Here is a 25,562-nt window from a genome sequence, read left to right as displayed (position 1 = left end):
CCACAAGGAGACTTCCTGTTATGCGAATGCAGTAAGCCAAGGTAAGTTGCTAGCCGGCCCTTTTGCAATGTAACGTTAGCTAATGCAGAAGGACAAAAATGATAGCAACCTTTCATTTGGAAACAGGCTAAAAACAATCAAACATAGCCTCATCTTTATCTCATTATAGCTAGCTAATACACCCGTGTGATATCCAGACAGCTAACTTTAGCTAGCTACTACTACTGGACAGTAGATGCTGTTAGAAACAACAACAAAAAACTGCATTCAACAATGCATGGCGATGTAGCTAAGGTTATTTACTCACGTATAGCGCAAGGGAATCGAAATCATCGTCAAGTATGTCCTCAAGAAGGGCATCTATATCTTCTCTGTCCGTTTTTCTGGGTGTATCGTCAGTGGTGCTGACGGTGTGAAGCGAGGAACAGTTTTAGCAAGCTAACGTTACATAGCTAACTACGTGATTTAGCTAACATGCTTGATGAAATAACAATGCATTTTAGGAAGGCTGGCGTTTGCAACTAATTAGTTATTGACTGTTGTCATGAACAGGAGTGCTTGATTGACAGGCGTAACCTAATTTCAAGTTGGTAAAGATTGATACCGTGGAGCTAGCGATTTATGTGTAGTGATACAATAACAGATACTGGCTATCTATGATACAATGTAAACGCCTGGGCATTACCAATCACAGGAGAAAAATATCACGTTGTCGGCAGGATTCGAACCTGCGCGGGAAGATCCCAATGGATTTCTAGTCCATCGCCTTAACCACTCGGCCACGACAACTACTGATATGTTTGAAAACTGAAACCGGTAATAGCCAACATAAAATTACAAATATATCAGACACTGACTGATATTATGTTTTAGCAAAACTCAAATTACGTTGGTAACCATTTTTTACAGGCTGTATCACAACCGGCAGTGATTGATAGGCCCAGAGGGCAGCGCACAATTGGCCCTGCGTCATCCGGGTTTGGCAGGTGTCGGCCTTCATTGAAAATACGAACTTGTTCTTAACTGATTTGCCTAGTTAAATAATAAATAAATAAAAATAGCAATAAGGCACCTCGGGGATTGTGGTATATCGCCAAAGGGGAGATCAAGCTGATCCTAACTGTTATAGGCCTATTTCTATTTTTCCTCGTTCATCAAAAGTGTTGGAAAACTTGTCAATAATCAATTGACTGGCTTTCTTGATGTCTATAGTATTCTCTCTGGTATGCAATCTGGTTTTTCGTCTATGAGCCGTCCTCCCCCCAGCAGCCTACACTGATTTAACATTATCATAGTATTATGAAGAGAACATTGGTGAAAACTGTTCGTACAGAGAAAATCTGTTCAGAGCAAAGAAAAACATTATGTTCCCTGACCGGGAATCGAACCCGGGCCGCGGCGGTGAGAGCGCCGAATCCTAACCACTAGACCACCAGGGACCAGTTGGTTAGCTCATGTCGAAGGTCCACAATGGAAAGAACTAGGATGGTATTGTTTTCTGATTGGTCTGTGGACTTATTGTACAGGCAACCTGCAAATGAAAAAATAATACACAAATCCTTGAGCAACACTGGAAACTTTAAAAGAGTATATATCAGCACAGAGGAACTCTCTGGGGGTCCAATTTAAAACATCCACATGCAGTATACAGTTTGTTTACATACTAAAACAAGCACACAATGAGAATATAACACAGTCACCTGTCACTCTGAGGTGAACCTGCCCCTCCTGGTTCTGCTCTCCTACAGGTGCTGCCAGGAGACACTTGTACTTCCAGGTAAAGAATTTTCTTCACATCTCCTTGCCGCATATTGACCTTGTGTTTTCAGCATCCTTCATAATCCTGCTGTGTAGGCAAACTGGAAAAATGTACATTTACATTTAAGTCATTTAGCAGACGCTCTTATCCAGAGCGACTTACAAATTGGTGCATTCACCTTATGACATCCAGTAGAACAGTCACTTTACAATAGTGCATCTAAATCTTAAAGGGGGGGGGTGAGAAGGATTACTTATCCTATCCAAGGTATTCCTTAAAGAGGTGGGGTTTCAGGTGTCTCCGGAAGGTGGTGATTGACTCCGCTGTCCTGGCGTCGTGAGGGAGTTTGTTCCACCATTGGGGGGCCAGAGCAGCGAACAGTTTTGACTGGGCTGAGCGGGAACTGTACTTCCTCAGTGGTAGGGAGGCGAGCAGGCCAGAGGTGGATGAACGCAGTGCCCTTGTTTGGGTGTAGGGCCTGATCAGAGCCTGGAGGTACTGAGGTGCCGTTCCCCTCACAGCTCCGTAGGCAAGCACCATGGTCTTGTAGCGGATGCGAGCTTCAACTGGAAGCCAGTGGAGAGAGCGGAGGAGCGGGGTGACGTGAGAGAACTTGGGAAGGTTGAACACCAGACGGGCTGCGGCGTTCTGGATGAGTTGTAGGGGTTTAATGGCACAGGCAGGGACCCAGCCAACAGCGAGTTGCAGTAATCCAGACGGGAGATGACAAGTGCCTGGATTAGGACCTGCGCCGCTTCCTGTGTGAGGCAGGGTCGTACTCTGCGGATGTTGTAGAGCATGAACCTACAGGAACGGGCCACCGCCTTGATGTTAGTTGAGAACGACAGGGTGTTGTCCAGGATCACGCCAAGGTTCTTAGCGCTCTGGGAGGAGGACACAATGGAGTTGTCAACCGTGATGGCGAGATCATGGAACGGGCAGTCCTTCCCCGGGAGGAAGAGCAGCTCCGTCTTGCCGAGGTTCAGCTTGAGGTGGTGATCCGTCATCCACACTGATATGTCTGCCAGACATGCAGAGATGCGATTCGCCACCCGGTCATCAGAAGGGGGAAAGGAGAAGATTAATTGTGTGTCGTCTGCATAGCAATGATAGGAGAGACCATGTGAGGTTATGACAGAGCCAAGTGACTTGGTGTATAGCGAGAATAGGAGAGGACCTAGAACAGAGCCCTGGGGACACCAGTGGTGAGAGCGCGTGGTGAGGAGACAGATTCTCGCCACGCCACCTGGTAGGAGCGACCTGTCAGGTAGGACGCAATCCAAGCGTGGGCCGCGCCGGAGATGCCCAACTCGGAGAGGGTGGAGAGGAGGATCTGATGGTTCACAGTATCGAAGGCAGCCGATAGGTCTAGAAGGATGAGAGCAGAGGAGAGAGAGTTAGCTTTAGCAGTGCGGAGCGCCTCCGTGATACAGAGAAGAGCAGTCTCAGTTGAATGACTAGTCTTGAAACCTGACTGATTTGGATCAAGAAGGTCATTCAGAGAGAGATAGCGGGAGAGCTGGCCAAGGACGGCACGTTCAAGAGTTTTGGAGAGAAAAGAAAGAAGGGATACTGGTCTGTAGTTGTTGACATCGGAGGGATCGAGTGTAGGTTTTTTCAGAAGGGGTGCAACTCTCGCTCTCTTGAAGACGGAAGGGACGTAGCCAACGGTCAGGGATGAGTTGATGAGCGAGGTGAGGTAAGGGAGAAGGTCTCCGGAAATGGTCTGGAGAAGAGACGAGGGGATAGGGTCAAGCGGGCAGGTTGTTGGGCGGCCGGCCGTCACAAGACGCGAGATTTCATCTGGAGAGAGAGGGGAGAAAGAGGTCAGAGCACAGGGTAGGGCAGTGTGAGCAGAACCAGCGGTGCCGTTTGACTTAGCAAACGAGGATCGGATGTCGTCGACCTTCTTTTCAAAATGGTTGACGAAGTCATCTGCAGAGAGGGAGGAGGGGGGGGGGGATTCAGGAGGGAGGAGAAGGTAGCAAAGAGCTTCCTAGGGTTAGAGGCAGATGCTTGGAATTTAGAGTGGTAGAAAATGGCTTTAGCAGCAGAGACAGAGGAGGAAAATGTAGAGAGGAGGGAGTGAAAGGATGCCAGGTCCGCAGGGAGGCGAGTTTTCCTCCATTTCCGCTCGGCTGCCCGGAGCCCTGTTCTAGAAAAATGGAAGGCAAATGTCAAAACGAACCTTGATGGGCGGCCCTTAAAAAAAAAAAAAGATAGAGGTCAATGAGAGTGTCGACTTTGGTCAACAAATCAAATCAAATTTGATTTGTCACATACACATGGTTAGCAATGTTAATGAACAGGGAGTACAGGAGAGGGCAGAGAGCACACCCTTGTGGGGCCCCAGTGTTGAGGATCAGCGGGGTGGAGATGTTGTTTCCTACCCTCACCACCTGGGGCGGCCCGTTAGGAAGTCCAGGACCAAGTTGCAGAACGACAGATTTTCACCTTGTCAGCTCGGGTATCCATTCTTGCAACCTTGCAGTTAACTAGTCCAACGCAATAACGACCTGCCTCTTGTTGCACTCCACAAGGAGACTTCCTGTTATGCGAATGCAGTAAGCCAAGGTAAGTTGCTAGCCGGCCCTTTTGCAATGTAACGTTAGCTAATGCAGAAGGACAAAAATGATAGCAACCTTTCATTTGGAAACAGGCTAAAAACAATCAAACATAGCCTCATCTTTATCTCATTATAGCTAGCTAATACACCCGTGTGATATCCAGACAGCTAACTTTAGCTAGCTACTACTACTGGACAGTAGATGCTGTTAGAAACAACAACAAAAAACTGCATTCAACAATGCATGGCGATGTAGCTAAGGTTATTTACTCACGTATAGCGCAAGGGAATCGAAATCATCGTCAAGTATGTCCTCAAGAAGGGCATCTATATCTTCTCTGTCCGTTTTTCTGGGTGTATCGTCAGTGGTGCTGACGGTGTGAAGCGAGGAACAGTTTTAGCAAGCTAACGTTACATAGCTAACTACGTGATTTAGCTAACATGCTTGATGAAATAACAATGCATTTTAGGAAGGCTGGCGTTTGCAACTAATTAGTTATTGACTGTTGTCATGAACAGGAGTGCTTGATTGACAGGCGTAACCTAATTTCAAGTTGGTAAAGATTGATACCGTGGAGCTAGCGATTTATGTGTAGTGATACAATAACAGATACTGGCTATCTATGATACAATGTAAACGCCTGGGCATTACCAATCACAGGAGAAAAATATCACGTTGTCGGCAGGATTCGAACCTGCGCGGGAAGATCCCAATGGATTTCTAGTCCATCGCCTTAACCACTCGGCCACGACAACTACTGATATGTTTGAAAACTGAAACCGGTAATAGCCAACATAAAATTACAAATATATCAGACACTGACTGATATTATGTTTTAGCAAAACTCAAATTACGTTGGTAACCATTTTTTACAGGCTGTATCACAACCGGCAGTGATTGATAGGCCCAGAGGGCAGCGCACAATTGGCCCTGCGTCATCCGGGTTTGGCAGGTGTCGGCCTTCATTGAAAATACGAACTTGTTCTTAACTGATTTGCCTAGTTAAATAATAAATAAATAAAAATAGCAATAAGGCACCTCGGGGATTGTGGTATATCGCCAAAGGGGAGATCAAGCTGATCCTAACTGTTATAGGCCTATTTCTATTTTTCCTCGTTCATCAAAAGTGTTGGAAAACTTGTCAATAATCAATTGACTGGCTTTCTTGATGTCTATAGTATTCTCTCTGGTATGCAATCTGGTTTTTCGTCTATGAGCCGTCCTCCCCCCAGCAGCCTACACTGATTTAACATTATCATAGTATTATGAAGAGAACATTGGTGAAAACTGTTCGTACAGAGAAAATCTGTTCAGAGCAAAGAAAAACATTATGTTCCCTGACCGGGAATCGAACCCGGGCCGCGGCGGTGAGAGCGCCGAATCCTAACCACTAGACCACCAGGGACCAGTTGGTTAGCTCATGTCGAAGGTCCACAATGGAAAGAACTAGGATGGTATTGTTTTCTGATTGGTCTGTGGACTTATTGTACAGGCAACCTGCAAATGAAAAAATAATACACAAATCCTTGAGCAACACTGGAAACTTTAAAAGAGTATATATCAGCACAGAGGAACTCTCTGGGGGTCCAATTTAAAACATCCACATGCAGTATACAGTTTGTTTACATACTAAAACAAGCACACAATGAGAATATAACACAGTCACCTGTCACTCTGAGGTGAACCTGCCCCTCCTGGTTCTGCTCTCCTACAGGTGCTGCCAGGAGACACTTGTACTTCCAGGTAAAGAATTTTCTTCACATCTCCTTGCCGCATATTGACCTTGTGTTTTCAGCATCCTTCATAATCCTGCTGTGTAGGCAAACTGGAAAAATGTACATTTACATTTAAGTCATTTAGCAGACGCTCTTATCCAGAGCGACTTACAAATTGGTGCATTCACCTTATGACATCCAGTAGAACAGTCACTTTACAATAGTGCATCTAAATCTTAAAGGGGGGGTGAGAAGGATTACTTATCCTATCCAAGGTATTCCTTAAAGAGGTGGGGTTTCAGGTGTCTCCGGAAGGTGGTGATTGACTCCGCTGTCCTGGCGTCGTGAGGGAGTTTGTTCCACCATTGGGGGGCCAGAGCAGCGAACAGTTTTGACTGGGCTGAGCGGGAACTGTACTTCCTCAGTGGTAGGGAGGCGAGCAGGCCAGAGGTGGATGAACGCAGTGCCCTTGTTTGGGTGTAGGGCCTGATCAGAGCCTGGAGGTACTGAGGTGCCGTTCCCCTCACAGCTCCGTAGGCAAGCACCATGGTCTTGTAGCGGATGCGAGCTTCAACTGGAAGCCAGTGGAGAGAGCGGAGGAGCGGGGTGACGTGAGAGAACTTGGGAAGGTTGAACACCAGACGGGCTGCGGCGTTCTGGATGAGTTGTAGGGGTTTAATGGCACAGGCAGGGACCCAGCCAACAGCGAGTTGCAGTAATCCAGACGGGAGATGACAAGTGCCTGGATTAGGACCTGCGCCGCTTCCTGTGTGAGGCAGGGTCGTACTCTGCGGATGTTGTAGAGCATGAACCTACAGGAACGGGCCACCGCCTTGATGTTAGTTGAGAACGACAGGGTGTTGTCCAGGATCACGCCAAGGTTCTTAGCGCTCTGGGAGGAGGACACAATGGAGTTGTCAACCGTGATGGCGAGATCATGGAACGGGCAGTCCTTCCCGGGAGGAAGAGCAGCTCCGTCTTGCCGAGGTTCAGCTTGAGGTGGTGATCCGTCATCCACACTGATATGTCTGCCAGACATGCAGAGATGCGATTCGCCACCCGGTCATCAGAAGGGGGAAAGGAGAAGATTAATTGTGTGTCGTCTGCATAGCAATGATAGGAGAGACCATGTGAGGTTATGACAGAGCCAAGTGACTTGGTGTATAGCGAGAATAGGAGAGGACCTAGAACAGAGCCCTGGGGGACACCAGTGGTGAGAGCGCGTGGTGAGGAGACAGATTCTCGCCACGCCACCTGGTAGGAGCGACCTGTCAGGTAGGACGCAATCCAAGCGTGGGCCGCGCCGGAGATGCCCAACTCGGAGAGGGTGGAGAGGAGGATCTGATGGTTCACAGTATCGAAGGCAGCCGATAGGTCTAGAAGGATGAGAGCAGAGGAGAGAGAGTTAGCTTTAGCAGTGCGGAGCGCCTCCGTGATACAGAGAAGAGCAGTCTCAGTTGAATGACTAGTCTTGAAACCTGACTGATTTGGATCAAGAAGGTCATTCAGAGAGAGATAGCGGGAGAGCTGGCCAAGGACGGCACGTTCAAGAGTTTTGGAGAGAAAAGAAAGAAGGGATACTGGTCTGTAGTTGTTGACATCGGAGGGATCGAGTGTAGGTTTTTTCAGAAGGGGTGCAACTCTCGCTCTCTTGAAGACGGAAGGGACGTAGCCAACGGTCAGGGATGAGTTGATGAGCGAGGTGAGGTAAGGGAGAAGGTCTCCGGAAATGGTCTGGAGAAGAGACGAGGGGATAGGGTCAAGCGGGCAGGTTGTTGGGCGGCCGGCCGTCACAAGACGCGAGATTTCATCTGGAGAGAGAGGGGAGAAAGAGGTCAGAGCACAGGGTAGGGCAGTGTGAGCAGAACCAGCGGTGCCGTTTGACTTAGCAAACGAGGATCGGATGTCGTCGACCTTCTTTTCAAAATGGTTGACGAAGTCATCTGCAGAGAGGGAGGAGGGGGGGGGGATTCAGGAGGGAGGAGAAGGTAGCAAAGAGCTTCCTAGGGTTAGAGGCAGATGCTTGGAATTTAGAGTGGTAGAAAATGGCTTTAGCAGCAGAGACAGAGGAGGAAAATGTAGAGAGGAGGGAGTGAAAGGATGCCAGGTCCGCAGGGAGGCGAGTTTTCCTCCATTTCCGCTCGGCTGCCCGGAGCCCTGTTCTAGAAAAATGGAAGGCAAATGTCAAAACGAACCTTGATGGGCGGCCCTTACGAAAAAAAGATAGAGGTCAATGAGAGTGTCGACTTTGGTCAACAAATCAAATCAAATTTGATTTGTCACATACACATGGTTAGCAATGTTAATGAACAGGGAGTACAGGAGAGGGCAGAGAGCACACCCTTGTGGGGCCCCAGTGTTGAGGATCAGCGGGGTGGAGATGTTGTTTCCTACCCTCACCACCTGGGGGCGGCCCGTTAGGAAGTCCAGGACCAAGTTGCAGAACGACAGATTTTCACCTTGTCAGCTCGGGTATCCATTCTTGCAACCTTGCAGTTAACTAGTCCAACGCAATAACGACCTGCCTCTTGTTGCACTCCACAAGGAGACTTCCTGTTATGCGAATGCAGTAAGCCAAGGTAAGTTGCTAGCCGGCCCTTTTGCAATGTAACGTTAGCTAATGCAGAAGGACAAAAATGATAGCAACCTTTCATTTGGAAACAGGCTAAAAACAATCAAACATAGCCTCATCTTTATCTCATTATAGCTAGCTAATACACCCGTGTGATATCCAGACAGCTAACTTTAGCTAGCTACTACTACTGGACAGTAGATGCTGTTAGAAACAACAACAAAAAACTGCATTCAACAATGCATGGCGATGTAGCTAAGGTTATTTACTCACGTATAGCGCAAGGGAATCGAAATCATCGTCAAGTATGTCCTCAAGAAGGGCATCTATATCTTCTCTGTCCGTTTTTCTGGGTGTATCGTCAGTGGTGCTGACGGTGTGAAGCGAGGAACAGTTTTAGCAAGCTAACGTTACATAGCTAACTACGTGATTTAGCTAACATGCTTGATGAAATAACAATGCATTTTAGGAAGGCTGGCGTTTGCAACTAATTAGTTATTGACTGTTGTCATGAACAGGAGTGCTTGATTGACAGGCGTAACCTAATTTCAAGTTGGTAAAGATTGATACCGTGGAGCTAGCGATTTATGTGTAGTGATACAATAACAGATACTGGCTATCTATGATACAATGTAAACGCCTGGGCATTACCAATCACAGGAGAAAAATATCACGTTGTCGGCAGGATTCGAACCTGCGCGGGAAGATCCCAATGGATTTCTAGTCCATCGCCTTAACCACTCGGCCACGACAACTACTGATATGTTTGAAAACTGAAACCGGTAATAGCCAACATAAAATTACAAATATATCAGACACTGACTGATATTATGTTTTAGCAAAACTCAAATTACGTTGGTAACCATTTTTTACAGGCTGTATCACAACCGGCAGTGATTGATAGGCCCAGAGGGCAGCGCACAATTGGCCCTGCGTCATCCGGGTTTGGCAGGTGTCGGCCTTCATTGAAAATACGAACTTGTTCTTAACTGATTTGCCTAGTTAAATAATAAATAAATAAAAATAGCAATAAGGCACCTCGGGGATTGTGGTATATCGCCAAAGGGGAGATCAAGCTGATCCTAACTGTTATAGGCCTATTTCTATTTTTCCTCGTTCATCAAAAGTGTTGGAAAACTTGTCAATAATCAATTGACTGGCTTTCTTGATGTCTATAGTATTCTCTCTGGTATGCAATCTGGTTTTTCGTCTATGAGCCGTCCTCCCCCCAGCAGCCTACACTGATTTAACATTATCATAGTATTATGAAGAGAACATTGGTGAAAACTGTTCGTACAGAGAAAATCTGTTCAGAGCAAAGAAAAACATTATGTTCCCTGACCGGGAATCGAACCCGGGCCGCGGCGGTGAGAGCGCCGAATCCTAACCACTAGACCACCAGGGACCAGTTGGTTAGCTCATGTCGAAGGTCCACAATGGAAAGAACTAGGATGGTATTGTTTTCTGATTGGTCTGTGGACTTATTGTACAGGCAACCTGCAAATGAAAAAATAATACACAAATCCTTGAGCAACACTGGAAACTTTAAAAGAGTATATATCAGCACAGAGGAACTCTCTGGGGTCCAATTTAAAACATCCACATGCAGTATACAGTTTGTTTACATACTAAAACAAGCACACAATGAGAATATAACACAGTCACCTGTCACTCTGAGGTGAACCTGCCCCTCCTGGTTCTGCTCTCCTACAGGTGCTGCCAGGAGACACTTGTACTTCCAGGTAAAGAATTTTCTTCACATCTCCTTGCCGCATATTGACCTTGTGTTTTCAGCATCCTTCATAATCCTGCTGTGTAGGCAAACTGGAAAAATGTACATTTACATTTAAGTCATTTAGCAGACGCTCTTATCCAGAGCGACTTACAAATTGGTGCATTCACCTTATGACATCCAGTAGAACAGTCACTTTACAATAGTGCATCTAAATCTTAAAGGGGGGTGAGAAGGATTACTTATCCTATCCAAGGTATTCCTTAAAGAGGTGGGGTTTCAGGTGTCTCCGGAAGGTGGTGATTGACTCCGCTGTCCTGGCGTCGTGAGGGAGTTTGTTCCACCATTGGGGGGCCAGAGCAGCGAACAGTTTTGACTGGGCTGAGCGGGAACTGTACTTCCTCAGTGGTAGGGAGGCGAGCAGGCCAGAGGTGGATGAACGCAGTGCCCTTGTTTGGGTGTAGGGCCTGATCAGAGCCTGGAGGTACTGAGGTGCCGTTCCCCTCACAGCTCCGTAGGCAAGCACCATGGTCTTGTAGCGGATGCGAGCTTCAACTGGAAGCCAGTGGAGAGAGCGGAGGAGCGGGGTGACGTGAGAGAACTTGGGAAGGTTGAACACCAGACGGGCTGCGGCGTTCTGGATGAGTTGTAGGGGTTTAATGGCACAGGCAGGGACCCAGCCAACAGCGAGTTGCAGTAATCCAGACGGGAGATGACAAGTGCCTGGATTAGGACCTGCGCCGCTTCCTGTGTGAGGCAGGGTCGTACTCTGCGGATGTTGTAGAGCATGAACCTACAGGAACGGGCCACCGCCTTGATGTTAGTTGAGAACGACAGGGTGTTGTCCAGGATCACGCCAAGGTTCTTAGCGCTCTGGGAGGAGGACACAATGGAGTTGTCAACCGTGATGGCGAGATCATGGAACGGGCAGTCCTTCCCCGGGAGGAAGAGCAGCTCCGTCTTGCCGAGGTTCAGCTTGAGGTGGTGATCCGTCATCCACACTGATATGTCTGCCAGACATGCAGAGATGCGATTCGCCACCCGGTCATCAGAAGGGGGAAAGGAGAAGATTAATTGTGTGTCGTCTGCATAGCAATGATAGGAGAGACCATGTGAGGTTATGACAGAGCCAAGTGACTTGGTGTATAGCGAGAATAGGAGAGGACCTAGAACAGAGCCCTGGGGACACCAGTGGTGAGAGCGCGTGGTGAGGAGACAGATTCTCGCCACGCCACCTGGTAGGAGCGACCTGTCAGGTAGGACGCAATCCAAGCGTGGGCCGCGCCGGAGATGCCCAACTCGGAGAGGGTGGAGAGGAGGATCTGATGGTTCACAGTATCGAAGGCAGCCGATAGGTCTAGAAGGATGAGAGCAGAGGAGAGAGAGTTAGCTTTAGCAGTGCGGAGCGCCTCCGTGATACAGAGAAGAGCAGTCTCAGTTGAATGACTAGTCTTGAAACCTGACTGATTTGGATCAAGAAGGTCATTCAGAGAGAGATAGCGGGAGAGCTGGCCAAGGACGGCACGTTCAAGAGTTTTGGAGAGAAAAGAAAGAAGGGATACTGGTCTGTAGTTGTTGACATCGGAGGGATCGAGTGTAGGTTTTTTCAGAAGGGGTGCAACTCTCGCTCTCTTGAAGACGGAAGGGACGTAGCCAACGGTCAGGGATGAGTTGATGAGCGAGGTGAGGTAAGGGAGAAGGTCTCCGGAAATGGTCTGGAGAAGAGACGAGGGGATAGGGTCAAGCGGGCAGGTTGTTGGGCGGCCGGCCGTCACAAGACGCGAGATTTCATCTGGAGAGAGAGGGGAGAAAGAGGTCAGAGCACAGGGTAGGGCAGTGTGAGCAGAACCAGCGGTGCCGTTTGACTTAGCAAACGAGGATCGGATGTCGTCGACCTTCTTTTCAAAATGGTTGACGAAGTCATCTGCAGAGAGGGAGGAGGGGGGATTCAGGAGGGAGGAGAAGGTAGCAAAGAGCTTCCTAGGGTTAGAGGCAGATGCTTGGAATTTAGAGTGGTAGAAAATGGCTTTAGCAGCAGAGACAGAGGAGGAAAATGTAGAGAGGAGGGAGTGAAAGGATGCCAGGTCCGCAGGGAGGCGAGTTTTCCTCCATTTCCGCTCGGCTGCCCGGAGCCCTGTTCTAGAAAAATGGAAGGCAAATGTCAAAACGAACCTTGATGGGCGGCCCTTAAAAAAAAAAGATAGAGGTCAATGAGAGTGTCGACTTTGGTCAACAAATCAAATCAAATTTGATTTGTCACATACACATGGTTAGCAATGTTAATGAACAGGGAGTACAGGAGAGGGCAGAGAGCACACCCTTGTGGGGCCCCAGTGTTGAGGATCAGCGGGGTGGAGATGTTGTTTCCTACCCTCACCACCTGGGGGCGGCCCGTTAGGAAGTCCAGGACCAAGTTGCAGAACGACAGATTTTCACCTTGTCAGCTCGGGTATCCATTCTTGCAACCTTGCAGTTAACTAGTCCAACGCAATAACGACCTGCCTCTTGTTGCACTCCACAAGGAGACTTCCTGTTATGCGAATGCAGTAAGCCAAGGTAAGTTGCTAGCCGGCCCTTTTGCAATGTAACGTTAGCTAATGCAGAAGGACAAAAATGATAGCAACCTTTCATTTGGAAACAGGCTAAAAACAATCAAACATAGCCTCATCTTTATCTCATTATAGCTAGCTAATACACCCGTGTGATATCCAGACAGCTAACTTTAGCTAGCTACTACTACTGGACAGTAGATGCTGTTAGAAACAACAACAAAAAACTGCATTCAACAATGCATGGCGATGTAGCTAAGGTTATTTACTCACGTATAGCGCAAGGGAATCGAAATCATCGTCAAGTATGTCCTCAAGAAGGGCATCTATATCTTCTCTGTCCGTTTTTCTGGGTGTATCGTCAGTGGTGCTGACGGTGTGAAGCGAGGAACAGTTTTAGCAAGCTAACGTTACATAGCTAACTACGTGATTTAGCTAACATGCTTGATGAAATAACAATGCATTTTAGGAAGGCTGGCGTTTGCAACTAATTAGTTATTGACTGTTGTCATGAACAGGAGTGCTTGATTGACAGGCGTAACCTAATTTCAAGTTGGTAAAGATTGATACCGTGGAGCTAGCGATTTATGTGTAGTGATACAATAACAGATACTGGCTATCTATGATACAATGTAAACGCCTGGGCATTACCAATCACAGGAGAAAAATATCACGTTGTCGGCAGGATTCGAACCTGCGCGGGAAGATCCCAATGGATTTCTAGTCCATCGCCTTAACCACTCGGCCACGACAACTACTGATATGTTTGAAAACTGAAACCGGTAATAGCCAACATAAAATTACAAATATATCAGACACTGACTGATATTATGTTTTAGCAAAACTCAAATTACGTTGGTAACCATTTTTTACAGGCTGTATCACAACCGGCAGTGATTGATAGGCCCAGAGGGCAGCGCACAATTGGCCCTGCGTCATCCGGGTTTGGCAGGTGTCGGCCTTCATTGAAAATACGAACTTGTTCTTAACTGATTTGCCTAGTTAAATAATAAATAAATAAAAATAGCAATAAGGCACCTCGGGGATTGTGGTATATCGCCAAAGGGGGAGATCAAGCTGATCCTAACTGTTATAGGCCTATTTCTATTTTTCCTCGTTCATCAAAAGTGTTGGAAAACTTGTCAATAATCAATTGACTGGCTTTCTTGATGTCTATAGTATTCTCTCTGGTATGCAATCTGGTTTTTCGTCTATGAGCCGTCCTCCCCCCAGCAGCCTACACTGATTTAACATTATCATAGTATTATGAAGAGAACATTGGTGAAAACTGTTCGTACAGAGAAAATCTGTTCAGAGCAAAGAAAAACATTATGTTCCCTGACCGGGAATCGAACCCGGGCCGCGGCGGTGAGAGCGCCGAATCCTAACCACTAGACCACCAGGGACCAGTTGGTTAGCTCATGTCGAAGGTCCACAATGGAAAGAACTAGGATGGTATTGTTTTCTGATTGGTCTGTGGACTTATTGTACAGGCAACCTGCAAATGAAAAAATAATACACAAATCCTTGAGCAACACTGGAAACTTTAAAAGAGTATATATCAGCACAGAGGAACTCTCTGGGGGTCCAATTTAAAACATCCACATGCAGTATACAGTTTGTTTACATACTAAAACAAGCACACAATGAGAATATAACACAGTCACCTGTCACTCTGAGGTGAACCTGCCCCTCCTGGTTCTGCTCTCCTACAGGTGCTGCCAGGAGACACTTGTACTTCCAGGTAAAGAATTTTCTTCACATCTCCTTGCCGCATATTGACCTTGTGTTTTCAGCATCCTTCATAATCCTGCTGTGTAGGCAAACTGGAAAAATGTACATTTACATTTAAGTCATTTAGCAGACGCTCTTATCCAGAGCGACTTACAAATTGGTGCATTCACCTTATGACATCCAGTAGAACAGTCACTTTACAATAGTGCATCTAAATCTTAAAGGGGGGTGAGAAGGATTACTTATCCTATCCAAGGTATTCCTTAAAGAGGTGGGGTTTCAGGTGTCTCCGGAAGGTGGTGATTGACTCCGCTGTCCTGGCGTCGTGAGGGAGTTTGTTCCACCATTGGGGGGCCAGAGCAGCGAACAGTTTTGACTGGGCTGAGCGGGAACTGTACTTCCTCAGTGGTAGGGAGGCGAGCAGGCCAGAGGTGGATGAACGCAGTGCCCTTGTTTGGGTGTAGGGCCTGATCAGAGCCTGGAGGTACTGAGGTGCCGTTCCCCTCACAGCTCCGTAGGCAAGCACCATGGTCTTGTAGCGGATGCGAGCTTCAACTGGAAGCCAGTGGAGAGAGCGGAGGAGCGGGGTGACGTGAGAGAACTTGGGAAGGTTGAACACCAGACGGGCTGCGGCGTTCTGGATGAGTTGTAGGGGTTTAATGGCACAGGCAGGGACCCAGCCAACAGCGAGTTGCAGTAATCCAGACGGGAGATGACAAGTGCCTGGATTAGGACCTGCGCCGCTTCCTGTGTGAGGCAGGGTCGTACTCTGCGGATGTTGTAGAGCATGAACCTACAGGAACGGGCCACCGCCTTGATGTTAGTTGAGAACGACAGGGTGTTGTCCAGGATCACGCCAAGGTTCTTAGCGCTCTGGGAGGAGGACACAATGGAGTTGTCAACCGTGATGGCGAGATCATGGAACGGGCAGTCCTTCCCGGGAGGAAGAGCAGCTCCGTCTTGCCGAGGTTCAGCTTGAGGTGGTGATCCGTCATCCACACTGATATGTCTGCCAGACATGCAGAGATGCGATTCGCCACCCGGTCATCAGAAGGGGGAAAGGAGAAGATTAATTGTGTGTCGTCTGCATAGCAATGATAGGAGAGACCATGTGAGGTTATGACAGAGCCAAGTGACTTGGTGTATAGCGAGAATAGGAGAGGACCTAGAACAGAGCCCTGGGGGACACCAGTGGTGAGAGCGCGTGGTGAGGAGACAGATTCTCGCCACGCCACCTGGTAGGAGCGACCTGTCAGGTAGGACGCAATCCAAGCGTGGGCCGCGCCGGAGATGCCCAACTCGGAGAGGGTGGAGAGGAGGATCTGATGGTTCACAGTATCGAAGGCAGCCGATAGGTCTAGAAGGATGAGAGCAGAGGAGAGAGAGTTAGCTTTAGCAGTGCGGAGCGCCTCCGTGATACAGAGAAGAGCAGTCTCAGTTGAATGACTAGTCTTGAAACCTGACTGATTTGGATCAAGAAGGTCATTCAGAGAGAGATAGCGGGAGAGCTGGCCAAGGACGGCACGTTCAAGAGTTTTGGAGAGAAAAGAAAGAAGGGATACTGGTCTGTAGTTGTTGACATCGGAGGGATCGAGTGTAGGTTTTTTCAGAAGGGGTGCAACTCTCGCTCTCTTGAAGACGGAAGGGACGTAGCCAACGGTCAGGGATGAGTTGATGAGCGAGGTGAGGTAAGGGAGAAGGTCTCCGGAAATGGTCTGGAGAAGAGACGAGGGGATAGGGTCAAGCGGGCAGGTTGTTGGGCGGCCGGCCGTCACAAGACGCGAGATTTCATCTGGAGAGAGAGGGGAGAAAGAGGTCAGAGCACAGGGTAGGGCAGTGTGAGCAGAACCAGCGGTGCCGTTTGACTTAGCAAACGAGGATCGGATGTCGTCGACCTTCTTTTCAAAATGGTTGACGAAGTCATCTGCAGAGAGGGAGGAGGGGGGATTCAGGAGGGAGGAGAAGGTAGCAAAGAGCTTCCTAGGGTTAGAGGCAGATGCTTGGAATTTAGAGTGGTAGAAAATGGCTTTAGCAGCAGAGACAGAGGAGGAAAATGTAGAGAGGAGGGAGTGAAAGGATGCCAGGTCCGCAGGGAGGCGAGTTTTCCTCCATTTCCGCTCGGCTGCCCGGAGCCCTGTTCTAGAAAAATGGAAGGCAAATGTCAAAACGAACCTTGATGGGCGGCCCTTACGAAAAAAAAGATAGAGGTCAATGAGAGTGTCGACTTTGGTCAACAAATCAAATCAAATTTGATTTGTCACATACACATGGTTAGCAATGTTAATGAACAGGGAGTACAGGAGAGGGCAGAGAGCACACCCTTGTGGGGCCCCAGTGTTGAGGATCAGCGGGGTGGAGATGTTGTTTCCTACCCTCACCACCTGGGGGCGGCCCGTTAGGAAGTCCAGGACCAAGTTGCAGAACGACAGATTTTCACCTTGTCAGCTCGGGTATCCATTCTTGCAACCTTGCAGTTAACTAGTCCAACGCAATAACGACCTGCCTCTTGTTGCACTCCACAAGGAGACTTCCTGTTATGCGAATGCAGTAAGCCAAGGTAAGTTGCTAGCCGGCCCTTTTGCAATGTAACGTTAGCTAATGCAGAAGGACAAAAATGATAGCAACCTTTCATTTGGAAACAGGCTAAAAACAATCAAACATAGCCTCATCTTTATCTCATTATAGCTAGCTAATACACCCGTGTGATATCCAGACAGCTAACTTTAGCTAGCTACTACTACTGGACAGTAGATGCTGTTAGAAACAACAACAAAAAACTGCATTCAACAATGCATGGCGATGTAGCTAAGGTTATTTACTCACGTATAGCGCAAGGGAATCGAAATCATCGTCAAGTATGTCCTCAAGAAGGGCATCTATATCTTCTCTGTCCGTTTTTCTGGGTGTATCGTCAGTGGTGCTGACGGTGTGAAGCGAGGAACAGTTTTAGCAAGCTAACGTTACATAGCTAACTACGTGATTTAGCTAACATGCTTGATGAAATAACAATGCATTTTAGGAAGGCTGGCGTTTGCAACTAATTAGTTATTGACTGTTGTCATGAACAGGAGTGCTTGATTGACAGGCGTAACCTAATTTCAAGTTGGTAAAGATTGATACCGTGGAGCTAGCGATTTATGTGTAGTGATACAATAACAGATACTGGCTATCTATGATACAATGTAAACGCCTGGGCATTACCAATCACAGGAGAAAAATATCACGTTGTCGGCAGGATTCGAACCTGCGCGGGAAGATCCCAATGGATTTCTAGTCCATCGCCTTAACCACTCGGCCACGACAACTACTGATACATTTGAAAACTGAAACCGGTAATAGCCAACATAAAATTACAAATATATCAGACACTGACTGATATTATGTTTTAGCAAAACTCAAATTACGTTGGTAACCATTTTTTACAGGCTGTATCACAACCGGCAGTGATTGATAGGCCCAGAGGGCAGCGCACAATTGGCCCTGCGTCATCCGGGTTTGGCAGGTGTCGGCCTTCATTGAAAATACGAACTTGTTCTTAACTGATTTGCCTAGTTAAATAATAAATAAATAAAAATAGCAATAAGGCACCTCGGGGGATTGTGGTATATCGCCAAAGGGGGAGATCAAGCTGATCCTAACTGTTATAGGCCTATTTCTATTTTTCCTCGTTCATCAAAAGTGTTGGAAAACTTGTCAATAATCAATTGACTGGCTTTCTTGATGTCTATAGTATTCTCTCTGGTATGCAATCTGGTTTTTCGTCTATGAGCCGTCCTCCCCCCAGCAGCCTACACTGATTTAACATTATCATAGTATTATGAAGAGAACATTGGTGAAAACTGTTCGTACAGAGAAAATCTGTTCAGAGCAAAGAAAAACATTATGTTCCCTGACCGGGAATCGAACCCGGGCCGCGGCGGTGAGAGCGCCGAATCCTAACCACTAGACCACCAGGGACCAGTTGGTTAGCTCATGTCGAAGGTCCACAATGGAAAGAACTAGGATGGTATTGTTTTCTGATTGGTCTGTGGACTTATTGTACAGGCAACCTGCAAATGAAAAAATAATACACAAATCCTTGAGCAACACTGGAAACTTTAAAAGAGTATATATCAGCACAGAGGAACTCTCTGGGGTCCAATTTAAAACATCCACATGCAGTATACAGTTTGTTTACATACTAAAACAAGCACACAATGAGAATATAACACAGTCACCTGTCACTCTGAGGTGAACCTGCCCCTCCTGGTTCTGCTCTCCTACAGGTGCTGCCAGGAGACACTTGTACTTCCAGGTAAAGAATTTTCTTCACATCTCCTTGCCGCATATTGACCTTGTGTTTTCAGCATCCTTCATAATCCTGCTGTGTAGGCAAACTGGAAAAATGTACATTTACATTTACATTTAAGTCATTTAGCAGACGCTCTTATCCAGAGCGACTTACAAATTGGTGCATTCACCTTATGACATCCAGTAGAACAGTCACTTTACAATAGTGCATCTAAATCTTAAAGGGGGGTGAGAAGGATTACTTATCCTATCCAAGGTATTCCTTAAAGAGGTGGGGTTTCAGGTGTCTCCGGAAGGTGGTGATTGACTCCGCTGTCCTGGCGTCGTGAGGGAGTTTGTTCCACCATTGGGGGCCAGAGCAGCGAACAGTTTTGACTGGGCTGAGCGGGAACTGTACTTCCTCAGTGGTAGGGAGGCGAGCAGGCCAGAGGTGGATGAACGCAGTGCCCTTGTTTGGGTGTAGGGCCTGATCAGAGCCTGGAGGTACTGAGGTGCCGTTCCCCTCACAGCTCCGTAGGCAAGCACCATGGTCTTGTAGCGGATGCGAGCTTCAACTGGAAGCCAGTGGAGAGAGCGGAGGAGCGGGGTGACGTGAGAGAACTTGGGAAGGTTGAACACCAGACGGGCTGCGGCGTTCTGGATGAGTTGTAGGGGTTTAATGGCACAGGCAGGGACCCAGCCAACAGCGAGTTGCAGTAATCCAGACGGGAGATGACAAGTGCCTGGATTAGGACCTGCGCCGCTTCCTGTGTGAGGCAGGGTCGTACTCTGCGGATGTTGTAGAGCATGAACCTACAGGAACGGGCCACCGCCTTGATGTTAGTTGAGAACGACAGGGTGTTGTCCAGGATCACGCCAAGGTTCTTAGCGCTCTGGGAGGAGGACACAATGGAGTTGTCAACCGTGATGGCGAGATCATGGAACGGGCAGTCCTTCCCCGGGAGGAAGAGCAGCTCCGTCTTGCCGAGGTTCAGCTTGAGGTGGTGATCCGTCATCCACACTGATATGTCTGCCAGACATGCAGAGATGCGATTCGCCACCCGGTCATCAGAAGGGGGAAAGGAGAAGATTAATTGTGTGTCGTCTGCATAGCAATGATAGGAGAGACCATGTGAGGTTATGACAGAGCCAAGTGACTTGGTGTATAGCGAGAATAGGAGAGGACCTAGAACAGAGCCCTGGGGGACACCAGTGGTGAGAGCGCGTGGTGAGGAGACAGATTCTCGCCACGCCACCTGGTAGGAGCGACCTGTCAGGTAGGACGCAATCCAAGCGTGGGCCGCGCCGGAGATGCCCAACTCGGAGAGGGTGGAGAGGAGGATCTGATGGTTCACAGTATCGAAGGCAGCCGATAGGTCTAGAAGGATGAGAGCAGAGGAGAGAGAGTTAGCTTTAGCAGTGCGGAGCGCCTCCGTGATACAGAGAAGAGCAGTCTCAGTTGAATGACTAGTCTTGAAACCTGACTGATTTGGATCAAGAAGGTCATTCAGAGAGAGATAGCGGGAGAGCTGGCCAAGGACGGCACGTTCAAGAGTTTTGGAGAGAAAAGAAAGAAGGGATACTGGTCTGTAGTTGTTGACATCGGAGGGATCGAGTGTAGGTTTTTTCAGAAGGGGTGCAACTCTCGCTCTCTTGAAGACGGAAGGGACGTAGCCAACGGTCAGGGATGAGTTGATGAGCGAGGTGAGGTAAGGGAGAAGGTCTCCGGAAATGGTCTGGAGAAGAGACGAGGGGATAGGGTCAAGCGGGCAGGTTGTTGGGCGGCCGGCCGTCACAAGACGCGAGATTTCATCTGGAGAGAGAGGGGAGAAAGAGGTCAGAGCACAGGGTAGGGCAGTGTGAGCAGAACCAGCGGTGCCGTTTGACTTAGCAAACGAGGATCGGATGTCGTCGACCTTCTTTTCAAAATGGTTGACGAAGTCATCTGCAGAGAGGGAGGGGGGGGGGGGGATTCAGGAGGGAGGAGAAGGTAGCAAAGAGCTTCCTAGGGTTAGAGGCAGATGCTTGGAATTTAGAGTGGTAGAAAATGGCTTTAGCAGCAGAGACAGAGGAGGAAAATGTAGAGAGGAGGGAGTGAAAGGATGCCAGGTCCGCAGGGAGGCGAGTTTTCCTCCATTTCCGCTCGGCTGCCCGGAGCCCTGTTCTAGAAAAATGGAAGGCAAATGTCAAAACGAACCTTGATGGGCGGCCCTTACGAAAAAAAGATAGAGGTCAATGAGAGTGTCGACTTTGGTCAACAAATCAAATCAAATTTGATTTGTCACATACACATGGTTAGCAATGTTAATGAACAGGGAGTACAGGAGAGGGCAGAGAGCACACCCTTGTGGGGCCCCAGTGTTGAGGATCAGCGGGGTGGAGATGTTGTTTCCTACCCTCACCACCTGGGGGCGGCCCGTTAGGAAGTCCAGGACCAAGTTGCAGAACGACAGATTTTCACCTTGTCAGCTCGGGTATCCATTCTTGCAACCTTGCAGTTAACTAGTCCAACGCAATAACGACCTGCCTCTTGTTGCACTCCACAAGGAGACTTCCTGTTATGCGAATGCAGTAAGCCAAGGTAAGTTGCTAGCCGGCCCTTTTGCAATGTAACGTTAGCTAATGCAGAAGGACAAAAATGATAGCAACCTTTCATTTGGAAACAGGCTAAAAACAATCAAACATAGCCTCATCTTTATCTCATTATAGCTAGCTAATACACCCGTGTGATATCCAGACAGCTAACTTTAGCTAGCTACTACTACTGGACAGTAGATGCTGTTAGAAACAACAACAAAAACTGCATTCAACAATGCATGGCGATGTAGCTAAGGTTATTTACTCACGTATAGCGCAAGGGAATCGAAATCATCGTCAAGTATGTCCTCAAGAAGGGCATCTATATCTTCTCTGTCCGTTTTTCTGGGTGTATCGTCAGTGGTGCTGACGGTGTGAAGCGAGGAACAGTTTTAGCAAGCTAACGTTACATAGCTAACTACGTGATTTAGCTAACATGCTTGATGAAATAACAATGCATTTTAGGAAGGCTGGCGTTTGCAACTAATTAGTTATTGACTGTTGTCATGAACAGGAGTGCTTGATTGACAGGCGTAACCTAATTTCAAGTTGGTAAAGATTGATACCGTGGAGCTAGCGATTTATGTGTAGTGATACAATAACAGATACTGGCTATCTATGATACAATGTAAACGCCTGGGCATTACCAATCACAGGAGAAAAATATCACGTTGTCGGCAGGATTCGAACCTGCGCGGGAAGATCCCAATGGATTTCTAGTCCATCGCCTTAACCTCTCGGCCACGACAACTACTAATATGTTTGAAAACTGAAACCGGTAATAGCCAACATAAAATTACAAATATATCAGACACTGACTGATATTATGTTTTAGCAAAACTCAAATTACGTTGGTAACCATTTTTTACAGGCTGTATCACAACCGGCAGTGATTGATAGGCCCAGAGGGCAGCGCACAATTGGCCCTGCGTCATCCGGGTTTGGCAGGTGTCGGCCTTCATTGAAAATACGAACTTGTTCTTAACTGATTTGCCTAGTTAAATAATAAATAAATAAAAATAGCAATAAGGCACCTCGGGGATTGTGGTATATCGCCAAAGGGGGAGATCAAGCTGATCCTAACTGTTATAGGCCTATTTCTATTTTTCCTCGTTCATCAAAAGTGTTGGAAAACTTGTCAATAATCAATTGACTGGCTTTCTTGATGTCTATAGTATTCTCTCTGGTATGCAATCTGGTTTTTCGTCTATGAGCCGTCCTCCCCCCAGCAGCCTACACTGATTTAACATTATCATAGTATTATGAAGAGAACATTGGTGAAAACTGTTCGTACAGAGAAAATCTGTTCAGAGCAAAGAAAAACATTATGTTCCCTGACCGGGAATCGAACCCGGGCCGCGGCGGTGAGAGCGCCGAATCCTAACCACTAGACCACCAGGGACCAGTTGGTTAGCTCGTGTCGAAGGTCCACAATGGAAAGAACTAGGATGGTATTGTTTTCTGATTGGTCTGTGGACTTATTGTACAGGCAACCTGCAAATGAAAAAATAATACACAAATCCTTGAGCAACACTGGAAACTTTAAAAGAGTATATATCAGCACAGAGGAACTCTCTGGGGGTCCAATTTAAAACATCCACATGCAGTATACAGTTTGTTTACATACTAAAACAAGCACACAATGAGAATATAACACAGTCACCTGTCACTCTGAGGTGAACCTGCCCCTCCTGGTTCTGCTCTCCTACAGGTGCTGCCAGGAGACACTTGTACTTCCAGGTAAAGAATTTTCTTCACATCTCCTTGCCGCATATTGACCTTGTGTTTTCAGCATCCTTCATAATCCTGCTGTGTAGGCAAACTGGAAAAATGTACATTTACATTTAAGTCATTTAGCAGACGCTCTTATCCAGAGCGACTTACAAATTGGTGCATTCACCTTATGACATCCAGTAGAACAGTCACTTTACAATAGTGCATCTAAATCTTAAAGGGGGGTGAGAAGGATTACTTATCCTATCCAAGGTATTCCTTAAAGAGGTGGGGTTTCAGGTGTCTCCGGAAGGTGGTGATTGACTCCGCTGTCCTGGCGTCGTGAGGGAGTTTGTTCCACCATTGGGGGGCCAGAGCAGCGAACAGTTTTGACTGGGCTGAGCGGGAACTGTACTTCCTCAGTGGTAGGGAGGCGAGCAGGCCAGAGGTGGATGAACGCAGTGCCCTTGTTTGGGTGTAGGGCCTGATCAGAGCCTGGAGGTACTGAGGTGCCGTTCCCCTCACAGCTCCGTAGGCAAGCACCATGGTCTTGTAGCGGATGCGAGCTTCAACTGGAAGCCAGTGGAGAGAGCGGAGGAGCGGGGCGACGTGAGAGAACTTGGGAAGGTTGAACACCAGACGGGCTGCGGCGTTCTGGATGAGTTGTAGGGGTTTAATGGCACAGGCAGGGACCCAGCCAACAGCGAGTTGCAGTAATCCAGACGGGAGATGACAAGTGCCTGGATTAGGACCTGCGCCGCTTCCTGTGTGAGGCAGGGTCGTACTCTGCGGATGTTGTAGAGCATGAACCTACAGGAACGGGCCACCGCCTTGATGTTAGTTGAGAACGACAGGGTGTTGTCCAGGATCACGCCAAGGTTCTTAGCGCTCTGGGAGGAGGACACAATGGAGTTGTCAACCGTGATGGCGAGATCATGGAACGGGCAGTCCTTCCCGGGAGGAAGAGCAGCTCCGTCTTGCCGAGGTTCAGCTTGAGGTGGTGATCCGTCATCCACACTGATATGTCTGCCAGACATGCAGAGATGCGATTCGCCACCCGGTCATCAGAAGGGGGAAAGGAGAAGATTAATTGTGTGTCGTCTGCATAGCAATGATAGGAGAGACCATGTGAGGTTATGACAGAGCCAAGTGACTTGGTGTATAGCGAGAATAGGAGAGGACCTAGAACAGAGCCCTGGGGGACACCAGTGGTGAGAGCGTGGTGAGGAGACAGATTCTGCCACGCCACCTGGTAGGAGCGACCTGTCAGGTAGGACGCAATCCAAGCGTGGGCCGCGCCGGAGATGCCCAACTCGGAGAGGGTGGAGAGGAGGATCTGATGGTTCACAGTATCGAAGGCAGTCGATAGGTCTAGAAGGATGAGAGCAGAGGAGAGAGAGTTAGCTTTAGCAGTGCGGAGCGCCTCCGTGATACAGAGAAGAGCAGTCTCAGTTGAATGACTAGTCTTGAAACCTGACTGATTTGGATCAAGAAGGTCATTCAGAGAGAGATAGCGGGAGAGCTGGCCAAGGACGGCACGTTCAAGAGTTTTGGAGAGAAAAGAAAGAAGGGATACTGGTCTGTAGTTGTTGACATCGGAGGGATCGAGTGTAGGTTTTTTCAGAAGGGGTGCAACTCTCGCTCTCTTGAAGACGGAAGGGACGTAGCCAACGGTCAGGGATGAGTTGATGAGCGAGGTGAGGTAAGGGAGAAGGTCTCCGGAAATGGTCTGGAGAAGAGACGAGGGGATAGGGTCAAGCGGGCAGGTTGTTGGGCGGCCGGCCGTCACAAGACGCGAGATTTCATCTGGAGAGAGAGGGGAGAAAGAGGTCAGAGCACAGGGTAGGGCAGTGTGAGCAGAACCAGCGGTGCCGTTTGACTTAGCAAACGAGGATCGGATGTCGTCGACCTTCTTTTCAAAATGGTTGACGGAGTCATCTGCAGAGAGGGAGGAGGGGGGGGGGGTTCAGGAGGGAGGAGAAGGTAGCAAAGAGCTTCCTAGGGTTAGAGGCAGATGCTTGGAATTTAGAGTGGTAGAAAATGGCTTTAGCAGCAGGGACAGAGGAGGAAAATGTAGAGAGGAGGGAGTGAAAGGATGCCAGGTCCGCAGGGAGGCGAGTTTTCCTCCATTTCCGCTCGGCTGCCCGGAGCCCTGTTCTAGAAAAATGGAAGGCAAATGTCAAAACGAACCTTGATGGGCGGCCCTTACGAAAAAAAAGATAGAGGTCAATGAGAGTGTCGACTTTGGTCAACAAATCAAATCAAATTTGATTTGTCACATACACATGGTTAGCAATGTTAATGAACAGGGAGTACAGGAGAGGGCAGAGAGCACACCCTTGTGGGGCCCCAGTGTTGAGGATCAGCGGGGTGGA

At 48.1% G+C, this 25,562-nt stretch overlaps 12 non-coding genes across 12 annotated transcripts; all 12 read right to left on the bottom strand.

Annotated features, from left to right (window-relative positions):
• Positions 1 to 707: 707 nt before the first annotated feature.
• trnas-aga lies at positions 708 to 789 on the bottom strand. The gene has a single exon. It is a non-coding gene; the product is annotated as a tRNA-Ser (tRNA).
• A 578-nt stretch (positions 790 to 1,367) lies between these two features.
• Positions 1,368 to 1,439, bottom strand: trnae-cuc. The gene has a single exon. It is a non-coding gene; the product is annotated as a tRNA-Glu (tRNA).
• Positions 1,440 to 4,999: 3,560 nt separating this feature from the next.
• Positions 5,000 to 5,081, bottom strand: trnas-aga. The gene has a single exon. It is a non-coding gene; the product is annotated as a tRNA-Ser (tRNA).
• Positions 5,082 to 5,659: 578 nt separating this feature from the next.
• trnae-cuc lies at positions 5,660 to 5,731 on the bottom strand. Its single transcript has one exon. It is a non-coding gene; the product is annotated as a tRNA-Glu (tRNA).
• A 3,555-nt stretch (positions 5,732 to 9,286) lies between these two features.
• trnas-aga lies at positions 9,287 to 9,368 on the bottom strand. The gene has a single exon. It is a non-coding gene; the product is annotated as a tRNA-Ser (tRNA).
• A 578-nt stretch (positions 9,369 to 9,946) lies between these two features.
• On the bottom strand, positions 9,947 to 10,018 carry trnae-cuc. Its single transcript has one exon. It is a non-coding gene; the product is annotated as a tRNA-Glu (tRNA).
• A 3,549-nt stretch (positions 10,019 to 13,567) lies between these two features.
• On the bottom strand, positions 13,568 to 13,649 carry trnas-aga. Its single transcript has one exon. It is a non-coding gene; the product is annotated as a tRNA-Ser (tRNA).
• Positions 13,650 to 14,228: 579 nt separating this feature from the next.
• trnae-cuc lies at positions 14,229 to 14,300 on the bottom strand. Its single transcript has one exon. It is a non-coding gene; the product is annotated as a tRNA-Glu (tRNA).
• A 3,551-nt stretch (positions 14,301 to 17,851) lies between these two features.
• Positions 17,852 to 17,933, bottom strand: trnas-aga. The gene has a single exon. It is a non-coding gene; the product is annotated as a tRNA-Ser (tRNA).
• A 580-nt stretch (positions 17,934 to 18,513) lies between these two features.
• trnae-cuc lies at positions 18,514 to 18,585 on the bottom strand. The gene has a single exon. It is a non-coding gene; the product is annotated as a tRNA-Glu (tRNA).
• A 3,558-nt stretch (positions 18,586 to 22,143) lies between these two features.
• trnas-aga lies at positions 22,144 to 22,225 on the bottom strand. Its single transcript has one exon. It is a non-coding gene; the product is annotated as a tRNA-Ser (tRNA).
• Positions 22,226 to 22,804: 579 nt separating this feature from the next.
• trnae-cuc lies at positions 22,805 to 22,876 on the bottom strand. Its single transcript has one exon. It is a non-coding gene; the product is annotated as a tRNA-Glu (tRNA).
• Positions 22,877 to 25,562: the final 2,686 nt, after the last annotated feature.

The sequence above is a fragment of the Oncorhynchus gorbuscha genome, linkage group LG15 (assembly GCF_021184085.1).
Source record: "Oncorhynchus gorbuscha isolate QuinsamMale2020 ecotype Even-year linkage group LG15, OgorEven_v1.0, whole genome shotgun sequence".
NCBI lineage: Eukaryota > Metazoa > Chordata > Actinopteri > Salmoniformes > Salmonidae > Oncorhynchus > Oncorhynchus gorbuscha.
The sequence above is the reverse complement of the archived record's forward strand: the minus strand, read 5'-3'. Positions and strand labels throughout refer to the sequence as shown.